Here is a 13,223-nt window from a genome sequence, read left to right on the forward strand (position 1 = left end):
CCTGGACAGCAATTTTTTCCCTTTCTTATAGAGTTTATTTATTGCAGATGTCCACCAGACAGGTTTACTGTTCCTTGCAGAGGATGATTTAGTCGTGTCGGGTATTCCTGATTCCATGCATCTATATAAATGCCCGTATAGTGCTTTGGTATAGTTTTGGATATTGGTACCAGTTACTAGAGAGGGAGAGGGGGCTGTAAAGCTGTTAGTACCATCCCTCAGGAGGCTGTAATCAACTTTGGAGAAGTTTTTTTTTTTGTTTGACCCTAGCAGAGGATGGTCAGGGGAGATGGTGACTTCAAAACTGACCACTCGAATTTTACCATGGAGGATGATGCTGCAGGGATGCTGCATTGGTTACTCATGTTGGTTAATACCAAGTCCAAGATATTATCACCTCTTGTGGGGGTATCGACTAGCTGTTCTAAAGCATTTGCACTGACAAAGTCGAGGAATCTCTGGGCATTTGTATTCTGGCATGAGTAGTTCTTCCAGTCTATATTTGGGTAGTTAGTCACCCAGGATCAGGGTAAAGGGTTGAATCTTGATATATTTGAAGAGGTCTAGATAGACAGATGCACCTGGAGTGTTTCCTGTGTGCCATACTGTTTCACCAGCCTGGAGGTGTGTATGTCTTAAGTATATATTGAAACTACACCTTCGGCGTCACTGCCCACAGTTTGGGGTCTGAATGTATGATAGGATGCGTAACCAGGTAAGGTTGGGGTGCTCTCTGCAGCTTTGAACCAGGTTTCTGTGACTGTGCAGATGTTAGCATTTTTCAGGGTTAAGAATGCTTGCAATGAGTGCAGTTTCATCTTTAGACTCCTAGCGTTTAACCTTATGACCTTTAATTTGCATTTTGTTGAAATTTTCATGTTGGTAGTTTTAACTCATCACTTTTCCTAAAAAAAGGCACTACGGCAGAGGCAAGAGCCTTTGCCAGAAGCCTGAAGCCCAATTGAGACAGATGTAGGTCATCTCTGGCAAAGCACCGTGGTCTGTCGGTCATATCTTCCCAGGCCGTCAGGTACTGGATCCCCCTGGAATGACACCAAAAACTAAGCCAATTGTTAGTCATTTTCTGTTTGTATTGAGGCATGGTTGTGGGTGATTGTAGAATGCTGCTTAAGGCTAGAGGCATACCGGCCTGGGACACTTATTCAGCAAGTTCAATCATGTCTCGCTTCATATAGTCCAGGGAGATATGTCTCAAGTCATTCACACCAACATGGACTATGACAGAGTCATAACAGTACCTGTTGTTGAGAGACCTGAGTGCATATGTGATATGGCGGTCTGGTCCCTGACAGGCAATAACCGTGACTTTCTCCTTATCCAGTCTGGTGAAAGGCACATTATTATTACTGCTCACTATATGAGTTTTTTGGCTTCTGCTACATACCTACAATCAACTGCATTACTAGCTGAGTTAAGTACAAACTTGCAGTGTTAAAGATTGTACTGCATTTTATTTTATTTTTCTGTGTATTTAATTGTTTCATTAGTCTGTGTCTCTCTGTAGTTATTTATTTTTCTATTTATTTGTTTCATAGAATACTGTGGTCTCTCTGTGTCTCTGCAGTTAGTTTCCCGCCTGCCCTCCCTGTTCTTGTTCTGGTATTAACCTTGGTGGCTTTGGAATTGCCCACCCCTCCTGTAAGTTTGTGTTTGAACACTTGTCCTGGGTCTACCTCATTTGCTCACTCAACCAAATACAGTGAGATCATATTTTGACTTCAGTCACTTCTACCAGTCCCATCTGTTCAGCTCTATCCCAACTCTATTTCAGTCTAGTATCACTAGATCATTCTACTCAATACAGGGAGAACATTTGTGAAGGGCAAGCCACTTAGGTCCTTAATTTTGAATTAGCTTCTGTTTCTCCTTTCTCCCTTTCCACTTTCTAAAAAAAAAATCTAGGCTTGTTTCCTGCCTTTCCTGTAACTAGTTTAGTCCAGATACAGATTTACTGCTACCAGGACTGTTTGTAAGCTTCTGAGCCCCCAAAGTCTTTCTGTGTTGGAGGGAAGCCTTCCAGCTTATCAGTGGGAGTGGTAAGCACTAGGTAGCCTGTCTACCACAAGAATGGTTTTTGGCCCAGAAATTGTAGTTTATTGGCCGTTTGGGCAGTTTTTCCATCTCTTTCAACTTTCTGGTTGAAAAGCCTGTGTTTGCGCTTGCTTCCCACCTTTCCTGTAACTATTCTAGTCCAGATACAGATTTGCTGTATCCAGGACTGTTTGTAAGCTTCTGAGTCCCCCAAGCCTTTCTGTGTTGAAGGGAAGCCTTCTAACTTATCAGTGGGAGTGGTAAGCACTAGGTAGCCTATCTACCACAAGAGTGTTTTTTGGCCCAGAAATTGTAGTTTATTAGCAGTTTGGGCAGTTTTTCCATCTCTTTCAACCTTCTGGTTTAAGAACCCGCATTTGCGCTCATTTCCCACCTTTCCTCTAACTAGTCTAGTCCAGATACCGATTTTGCTGTATCCAGGACTGCTTGTAAGCTTCTGAGCCCCCCAAGCCTTTCTGTGTTGGAGGGAAGCCTTCTAGATGATTAGTGGGAGTGGTAAGCATAGGTAGCCTATCTACCACAAGAGTGGTGTCTGGCCCAGAAATTGTAATTTATTGGCCGTTTGGGCAGTTTTTCCATCTCTTTCAACTTTCTGGTTTAAAAGCCCGTGTTTGCACTTGTTTCCCACCTTTCGTGTAACTAGTCTAGTCCAGATACAGATTTGCTGTATCCAGAACTGTTTGTAAGCTTCTGAGCCGCCCAAGCCTTTCTGTGTTGGAGGGAAGCATTCTAGCTTATCAGTGGGAGTGGTAAGCACTAGGTAGCCTATCTACCACAAGATCCAGGTACAGATTCTTAGTTTTAGTACTTGAATTTGCTTATTCGTGCTCAGCACTTGTTCAGAACTTGCTGTTAGCACTAAATAAGCTACAAATTACTACAGCACTCATCCTTCCTCTTTACCTAGAGGAAAACAGTATTTGTACTTACTTTCCTCACTTGCTTATTGAAAAACAGCTCTTATACTCACATGTTCATCGTGTTTCACTGTTGCAGTCATTACAATTGGGTTATCCTGCTGGCAGGCTACCCGCAGTCAGCCTGAGTTCCAAAGTCTAGGTCAGGCATCGGTTGCTTTCGCCTCTTCACTGACGTCAGTGCACCAGGGGTATAAAAGATGCAGCCGATGCCATTTTCTTCAGTCTTTCTTGCCACGCAGTGCCCGAAGCAAAAGCAGTTCGTAAGTGCCGGTCGGCCGACTCCTGAAGTTTTCAAATTCGAATTTCAGATCTGAAGTCTTCATTAAAGCTAAGTACCCTGTTGGGGAAACTTTTTTCTTGCTCCAGACCAATGTCAGAAAAAGTTAATAACTGTATTTCTTGTGGGAAGCAAATACCTCATAAGGATTTTCATTCTTACTGTATTCCTTGCCTAGGCCCTGACCATAACGTTGCTAGTTGTCGGTTTTGTGCCAGATTTAACCAACGCACTATTAAGCGTCGGTACGATTTTGCATTTCATTACTTTGGCAGAAGATTTAATTATATAACTCTGTCGGATCAGCCGACTACCGGAGTTTACAAAAAACGAAAAGAAAAAGAAAAGGACAGGCATCCGAGAACCAAAACCGACGACGAGGCTTCTTCTAGGCCTGTCGCTGGTTCGCCGGTTCTCAGTGAGGTGCTTTCGCAGCCCCTGACGCCCGCTACCTCAGAGCCACAGGCCGCTTCCGACTCCCACGTGGAGCCGACTGGGCCTCTGGAAACTCAAGGTATTGGACACTCGGAAATCATTCCCTCAGATGGGTCTGGAGCCGCTGAGCAGGCATCTGCTTCTGAGGGTGTTTTCAGGCCTACACAGTTATATGTAAAACCTACTTCAACTATAAAGGCAAAGACTAAAGCAGCTCTAAAGACAAATAAACAAGTGCAGCATTCACCTGGACAGGCCTCCATGCCTAAAAAAACAGATGCTTAAAATGGCCGAAGACCATATTACTTTGATCAGGGGTTCCCAACCCCCTCCTGAAAAGAGGCCTAGGCAAGAGTTAGAATATGAATCTTCAGACCAGGTTTCCATTTCCTCTGATTCCTCCTCTGAACAAGATTACTCTATTCCTCCCTATGTGGATTCTGATGCTGATTCACGCCAGACAAACACAGACAACTGACTACTTATTTCCAAATGTGGGCAACAAAGACCCAGTTATCTGCAAGAAAAAATTCTGCAGGCCTTGGGTTTCATGGCATCCTGCATTCTGCTAATTCCATATGCAAGACTGCATATGAGGAAACTTCAATGGTATCTAAAAAGTGTTTGGACTCAACATTGCCACAGCCTGGAAACAATAAGTACCCTCATTCCCTGCCTGCAACAGGAGTTTCGATGGTGGGCAAAAGCCTGTTACCACAACACGGGTCAGCCATTCACCTTACCCACACCCAGGCAGACTTTGACCACAGATGCATCAGATTACTCCTGGGGGCCCATATGGCAGGAAGATGTATTCAGGGCACATGGTCCGCAAGTCAAATGCATCTACATATCAGTCAAAAAGAGATGCTAGCTGTTCAGAATGTCCTAACAGCCTTCAAGGATCAACGTCACCCAGGACAGCTACTAATAAAGATGGACAATACTACAGTCATGTGGTACATAAACAAGCAGGGAGGCACACATTCCTACCCCTTCTGCAGGCTAGCCATGAACTTGTGGCACACAGCATTGACTTACCAAGTACATCTGCAAGCACATTTCCTGCCAGGAAGGAAAAATACTCTGACAGACGAACTAAGCAGAAACCTCATGGATCCCCACAAGTGGAAATTGGATCCACAAGTCTTCAGCATGATAACAAGGACCTGGAGATGTCCGGACATAGACCTATTTGCCTCCCCTCAGAACTACCAACTACAAAGATTCTGCACAAGGACTTATCACATGCAAGCATGGAAAGTGGATGCTCTCTCTTTCAGCTGGAAAAATCTAACAGTATATGCCTTTCCTCCTCTACCTCTCCTCCCCAAGGTACTCCTCAAGGTCAGACAAGAGAAACCAAAAATGATACCGATTGCCCCAGACTGGCCCCGCCAGCACTGGTACCCAATCCTAAAGAGCTTGTCTCACTGCCCTGCCTGGACATTACCTCAAATGCCTCACTTATTGACCCAACAAGACAGTCCGATACTGCACAGCCAACTCAAAACCTTAAACCTGGCGGCATGGCAGATAATATAGCCTCTCAAGACACACCTCCCTCTAAAGCAGTGATGGATGTTATTTTGGAGGCCAGAAATCCTAGCACCAGAAAATCTTATGCAGACAAATGGATGAGATTCTGTGCTTGGAACCAAGCACAAGGTATTGACACGATTGTTCCAAATATTCCTCAGATTTTACAATACTTAACTGAGATGCTGGATAAAGGCCTTTCTTTTTCATCAATTAAAATTCATGCTTCTGCCATTTCAGCTCATTACAATACAGAACCACCTATTTTTTTCACACCCCTTACTAAGAGCACCAATATCTGCATATGACCTCAACTATGTCTTGGAAAAACTCACTCCGTTTGAGCCAGCCTCTGCAGCGGACATAAAATTCTTATCCTGGAAAACAGCTCTGCTCCTAGCAATAACCTCCGCTAGAAGAGTCTGAGTTACAGGCACTCATGGCTGTGGAAACTTTTATCATTTTCCATCCAGACAGGGTTTCGCTGAGAACAAACCCTACATTTATGCCTAAGGTAGTGTCCAGTGTGGCCCTTAACCTTTTATCCAAACCCACAGAATAAGGGTGAGAGAATTCTGCATTCCTTGGACATTCACAGACAGCTACGCTTCTACTTGGACAGAACTAAAGCTTTCAGAAAGACTGATCAACTCCTAGTGATATATGCTGCAGCATCACAAGGAAAGCCTGTCTCAAAACAGACTATTTCAAAGTGGATAGGCCATTGCATTTGTTTCTGCTATTCACAGCATGGCAAATCAGTGCCTAAGGAAATTAGGCCACACTCAACCAGAGCAGCAGCCACTTCAGCAGCCTTTCTCAGAGGAGTACCAACCAAAGACATCTTAGAGGCTGCAACTTGGAGTTCAGTGCATACCTTTACAAAGCACTATCACTTACCTGTCTACTCTAAGTCCAGGGCAGGCTTTGCCACTGCAGTTCTGCAGGGCCTTATAGTCTCTCCTAATCCTATTTAGCTCCAGCCTCCCAACCTTAGCTTTGGGATTCAACCCAATTGTAATGACCAACAGTGAAACACGATGAACATAGTACAGTTGTGTACCTACCATAGATGTAGATGTTCGAGTGTATTCACTGTTGCAGTCCAGGTTACCCTCCCTCCATGCCCCCTTTTCTTTGCTGAGATTTATCTGTACTTCTCTATCCTATACAACCTATGTGGTGTATTTGCTTGTAGATGAAGGAAAAGTTGTTTTATGCGCATGCATGCTTATTGGCATATTTTAGCCTACCATTTTTGGGGCACCTGACATCTGGGGCAAGAAAACTGAAGAAAATGGCATTGGCTGCATCTTTTATACCCCTGGTGCACTGACGTCAGGGAAGAGGCAACAGCAACCGACGCCGGACCTAGACTTTGGAACTCAGGCCGACTGCGGGTAGCCTGCCAGCAGGATAATCCAATTGTAATGACTGCAACAGTGAATACACTCGAACACCTACATTTATGGTAGGTACACAACTGTACTTTTCCTCACTTGTCTAGAGGAAAGTTGTTTTTTTATTCAGGCATGTCCAAAGGTCAGCCCCCAGTGTTCTCTCCTGTCTCTGTCTGTCTGATGAATCTGGGCATCTTGAGGCAATGTAGCAATTACCTCATGTACACAGACAACCCTCTCCTCCTACCACCCAGCACCACAACCTTTGAGAGATGCACTTATCTAGCCAAACTGGAGGTAAAGCTCTCTCCAACCAAGACTGAACTTGACAGTCAAGAGGAGAAGGTAAACACTTGCACCACACCACACTCCTCACATAGTCCCACTAAACCTACACCACCAAAATCCACACATAGAAACACAAAAAATATTCACAGAGGCTCTCAATAACAATCTTCTCAAGCAACAGAGACCTCCAAAGCAGAAACACAAGCAACCTCCACCCCTCACCACAACCCAAATGACACATAGCCCACAGACTCAATGTGCCAATAAACCACAGCCCATAAGGCAAACCAACGTACCCAACACACTAGTCATAGGTGACTCTATAGTCAGGCACACTGATGTCCCACTCACCAGGTTAAACAAGGAGAAGGTTACTGTCAGGTACCAGGATCCATCACATAACCCACTCACTCAGGTCACTCAACAGCAAATACAAATATGACTCCGTCATTGTCCATGTTGGTGTTAACTACCTGAGACGTACCTCCCTGGGCCACATGAAAAGAGACATGGAAGAGCTCTCTGATCTTGTAGCCGTGGCAGATATGTCCCTAGCCCTGAGTAGCATCCTGCCATCATCCAGAATGATACCGCACTACAAGGACAAAATGATTGACTTCAACATTTGGCTAAGCTTCTGGTGTCATTCTAAGGGGATCCAGTATCTGTCTGCCTGGGACGACATGGTCGACAGACCACGATGCTTTGCCAGAGATGGCCTACACCTGTCACCCCTGGGATTCCAGATACTGGCTAAGGCTCTTGCTGCTCCTATAGTGCCGTTTTTAGACAAGGTTCTAAATCTCAAAATGCACTCACTCGAGGCACTCCTTAAAATGGAGAACATCGATATCTGTGCAGTAACTGAGACCTGGTTCAAGGCTCTACAGAGCACCCCTGCATTACCAGGCTATAACTCATGCCAGACTTTTCGGTCATCTAACCTGGACCAGCACACCAAAGGCGGAGGTGTGTCCTTATTCATTAAGGATATCCACACCTCCAGACTAGTTGCGCAGCATAATGCATCCGAGGTTGTCCAAGTGCAACTACCTCTGGGCAAAACTGCAGTCCAAATTGATCCCCAACCATGCCCCAGGATTCCCACTCGTCTTTTCTTGATATACTGGAAAATATTAGGGTTCACCCAAACACCCTAATAATGGGTGATTTAAACTACCCCACCATTAACTGGGAAAACTACTCATGTACCAACTCCTTTGCTCAATGCTTTCTGGAATTCATAAATTCCAGTGCCCTGGATCAACTTATCCATACCCCCACCAGGGGCAACTATATCCTTGACCTAGTCATTACCAATATGAGTGACCGGTGTTCCACACCTGAAATCGACTCCTGGTTGGTCAGATGTGGCCATAAGCTAATCACCCTAGATATCCACATCCTGCCCCCAAACACCATTAAGGAAACCACAGTAAAAAATTTCTCCAAAGCCAAATTCATGCTTCTTAAGAGAGAAGTGGCGCACTTCATGACACCCATGCAGATGGACAATACAGTTATGACTGCTGAATCCTACACAAATGCACTCTATAAGCACTTAAACGAGTGCATGGATCGTGCTATCCCAAACAGAACCAAGACGCTATTCTCCAAAAAAAGAAGCCAATCTGGTGGTCCCCCGCCATAAACAAACTCTACAACAGAAGGAAGAAAATGTTGCCGGCAAAATTGCATGAGTGGAGGAGCTCCCTGGTCAGCCTCTGTAAGAAGCTGAGCTCCCTTATAAGATCCTCCAAAGCTAGCTACGAAAACAGAATTGCCACTGATTCTAAGGGCAACCACAAAGCATTCTATAGCTATGTCAAGAATCTCAATGGCAACACCCAAATCTGCTCAGAGTTACAGCACAACAGCATGAAAATTACAGAACCAACTGATATTGCCAACATCTTGGCAGATAGGTTCATTGCTAACTTTACCCCCCCTCACTCCTTCCCATATCTATGCAGGAAGAATGCAGAGTCCCTGTAATCACATCTATGCAGGTAAAAGCTGCACTCTCTAAAACCAAAAACACAGCATCCATGGGACTGGACAACATCCCAGGCTGCGTTTTACACGAACTTCAGAACGAACTGGCTCCCCACCTAAGCACCATGTTCAGTCATAGTCTCATGTCAGGCTTTGTGCTCACTGAATGGCGCACAGCAACAGTTGCCCACTCCACAAAGGGGGAGCCACCACTGATCCTGGGAACTATCGCCCTGTATTAGCCTGACAAGCTTGGTCTGCAAGGCCATGAAACTTATCAGCATGGAACTCATAAACAAAGACATTGGTAACCTTCAAACTCTGGACCCCACCCAGTTCGGGTTTGTGAAAGGCAGATCTTGCCTTCTGAACCTGATTGACTTCTTTGAGGCAGTCACCAAAGTCGTAGACAAGGGTAAAGTGTTTCACACAGTCTATCTTGACCTCGCAAAGGCTTTCAACACCATCCCCCATTCTGGGATTATAGCTAAACTCATTAAACTATGTGTAAATCCCTACATCACAAGATGGGTTGCCAACTGGCTCACTGACAGAACCCACACTGTAAAAGTTGCTGACTCCAAACCAGTGACAAGTGGAGTACCACAGATTTCAGTCCTGGGACCTCTTCTATTTCTCTGAAGTACAGGCTAACACAGAAGGCCTCTGGCTAATGAAGTTCACAGATGACTGTAAACTAGGAGCCATAGTCGAGTCCCCAAATGATGTGGACATCCTACAGAAGGGCCTCACCGAGACAGATGCTTGGTGTCAGTGGCATGGCCTCAAGCTCAGTGCCAAAAAGTGCATTGTCATCTGCTTTGGTAAATACTCTGTACCCATGAACTACCGCATAAACAGCAGTCAACTTAATGCTGAATGTGTGATAAGAGACCTTGGGACCCAGGTGGACAGTAGTCTCTCCTTTGATAATCACATTGCCAGAGTAGTCAGGAAATCCTTCTATGTGGCACACCTCATCACAAAAAGGTTCTCATCCAGGAAAAAAGAGGTCATTTATTCCCTCTACTCGGCACTCATTAGACCCATTATAGAGTACAATGCCCCTTTTGGAATGTACCTCACAAGACATCTGCAGCAGCAGCTGGAAAGGCCACAGAAGTACCTCACAAAGAGGATTACTGGCCTCAAACAGATGCCTTACACTGACCATCTCAAAAAACTCCAGCTTTACTCTGTAGCATGTCGCCTACTCCAAGGAGATCTCTGCCTAACATATAAAGCCATGTTAAACCCAGAGCTGTTGGACATGCTATACCTAAAGAAATCCCAATCCCTCCAAGCTACATGCTCTAAGGACCTAAACCTTGTCACCACAGTAAACAGGACATGCTAGAGGGGGTAGATTCCTGCCCCATAGACTTCCTATACTCTGGAACAAGCTACCCATGTATGTTAAGCAAAGTTCCTCATTAGCACTCTTCAAGAAAAATCTTGATGGGTGGATGGGAAATAGGAAATACACCCTGGGGATCACTTCTGCGGCTCTGCTCGACAGGGGCACAGGAAATTAACTTTCTTGGGTGGCGTAAGTCAGTAAACCTTGTTGGCTAGGCTTACTTAGGCCCTTGGGCCGATAGCCTAGTACCTACCTATGAACATCTGTGTGTCTCACAATGGAGTCTCTTATGACTAATATGTTGGGTTTATGGTTGAGCCTTAGTGGCTGTGAGACACAGGTGTGTGAACTATGCATGGTATGTGGTGTGGAGGGCTGTGATCATGTGTGTTTTTGCCTCTGAGGTCTCCTTTGTTTGGGTATGTTTTTGTTGAGCACCTCCACATATGTGGGTGTGTGTTGTGTAGGTTTGGGTGGTGTTTGAGGTGTAGTGATTGTGTTGACAACCTTCTCAGTGCCAGATATACTGGCTTGTGAGGGAGAGGGCATAAACTCTAGGTTCCTAATGTAATTTTATCTCATGCAAATTGTGTTCCTAGGTGGTAGTAGTAGATGGTCTGTATACATGAAGCAGTTGCTGCACTATCTCAGGATGCCCATATCAACCAGACTGGCAGGAGAAACTGTAGGAAATTGTCCATCCATATTTGTCAGAATCTGAGGGAGAAAGGCCAGGGAGAGCTAAGGCGTAGGTCTAAAGCCAAAGTGCTTAAGCGAAAGCTAATATGCTTAGAATAACACTTGCATTTTAAACAGGCTATAAACAAGCAGTAATAAATACAACAGAAAATATGCAGTTGAACACTTTAGAGAATAAAAAGCAGCAAGTGAGAGAAAAAGCAAGATGAAGTAATAGAGTAGGAGGGGGAAACACAAATACAGTAAAAGCAGCTGAATACATTTTTTTTTTTTAGTGGTTGCATTATAAGGTTATTTTTGAACTTTATGACGTCTCTTCTGCCTTTTTTTCTTTTCTATCTACTCTTCAAATATTATACCGGGGGGGATCTCATTATTATTAATGTGTGGTTTAAGCCATGTTTCAGTTAACATAGCAATGTCTGGTGAGTAGAGAGAAAGGGTGGCATGGAGTTCCTGAACCTTGTTAATGATACTTCTGAGGTTAATGTTGATTATCAGTAGATGTGATTTTTTTGTGCAGTAGATAAGTTGTATTATAAGAATGGGAGGAGGAATTGTTTGTTGGTGGGGTGGAAGTTTGTTGACTTGGATTTGGGTGGATGTCTCCACTTATTAGTTTAGAAGCTATGGTAGCTAGCGTATGCAGTAGTTTGAGATGTGTTTGTGATATCTAAGGGAGATATTAGTTGCACTTTGGACAGGCATAACATGAATAAATTACTCGATATATGTGGAAGTATACATAGCTGGGGATATCGCAAAGGTTTGGGTCATCTTTTGTTGAGGAAAAGTGGATTTGATTTTATAGGAGGGTTGAGGGATGGTTGTTAGTGAGTGATAAGTGGTTAGATGTGTGGCTAGAGACAGCATTAAAAGAATAGAGGTGTGTAATGATAGAATTCTGTATTTGGGTTGAAAGAAAGGGGCTGTGCCTGATTTTAGTGATGGATGTTATGGTAGAAGTGATTTGAGTATTTGGTAGAGGTAGTGGTGGGAATGTTGGAGACAGGGGCAGCAGCAGTTGGTGGAATCAGAGTTTGTAGCTGGGGTAGGGCTAATCTTATTAAGTGGATAGTACTAGGCAGTGTTTAATGTGTTGGTAATTCATGCCTTGAGATAGGTTGTGGTTGTAGAATGGGAGTGGTTTAGTAATTATAACTGTAATTGATCTGAGGTGGGTAGGAATGGGAGTAGGGTAGGGGAGTGGAGTGAGCCCTAGTATAGACGGGCTGGACCTTGGATGCTGTGATGCTTTGTGGGAGACTTTGAAAAAAGTATCAGTAAGTCAGTCTATCCTTATTAGCTTGCACTTTGAAGAGAAAAGGTGTTGCAGTGATGTAAAAATGATTAATTTCTCTGTTAAACAATGTGAACACAGTTATATATACTATGCCACGGGCCAGTAGATGTCTTTCTGATAAGTTTAGGGAATACTACATTAAGTTTGATCATTGGGCTTTTGGTGAGAATAATCAATACTCTCTCTTCGTTAAAGAGACGATATGACAGAGAAAAAACTCCATTTGCTGTACCCAATGACTCAGACGAGTACAAACCTACAGATTAGAAGGGCTAAAAGAGAGAAGGAAAACAGAGAGCTTGAGTAGTCACTCCTCTGTGATGTGCAGCTAATACTGGGAATGATAATACAAATATTGCTTTACAACTTAGGGTAGAAAAAAAACTACAAATTGTTTGCTGTTTATGGTAACTGGAAGGGCAACTGGTGCATTGATTGTTTATTGTAGCAGTAACTGAAGGCAGAAGAATATATAAAATACAGAGGAAAAGGAATGTGAGTTGAGTTAATTGAGGCTATGGGCATGCAGTTATTAAGGAATTCAGAACTGGGAGAGAGAGCTGGAAAATAGAGAAAAATCACCTAAACAGAGTAATTGTGCTATGACCTTAATAGTAGCTTAGAGATGCATAATTAAGTCAAGCACAGTTATTCAATATAGCATAGTCAGTTATCATTTACCGTATTCAAATGGCTTCATATGAAAGTGTATAGATCAACAATCACAACTAATACTTCACATGGCCCTAAATGAAACAGTGAATAAAACAACAATCTTAGTTAGCACTAAAGCACTATACAAGATATTCTTCATGTTTCACTGTTGCAGTCATCACATTTGGGTTATCTGCTTGCAGTAGCCCTCAGTCGGCCTGATTATCAAAGTCTTGGGTCCTGCGTTGGTTGCTGTCTCATCTTCCATGACGTCAAGTAG

General features: G+C 43.8%; 1 protein-coding gene across 2 annotated transcripts in view; it reads left to right on the forward strand.

The window, feature by feature from the left end:
• ITPK1 (inositol-tetrakisphosphate 1-kinase) overlaps positions 1-13,223 on the forward strand; it is a 1,534,199-nt gene that overhangs the window by 347,081 nt on the left and 1,173,895 nt on the right. The window lies entirely within an intron of this gene.

This window comes from Protopterus annectens, chromosome 6.part0 (genome assembly GCF_019279795.1).
Source record: "Protopterus annectens isolate FY-2018-M chromosome 6.part0, PAN1.0, whole genome shotgun sequence".
Taxonomy (NCBI): Eukaryota; Metazoa; Chordata; order Ceratodontiformes; family Protopteridae; genus Protopterus; species Protopterus annectens.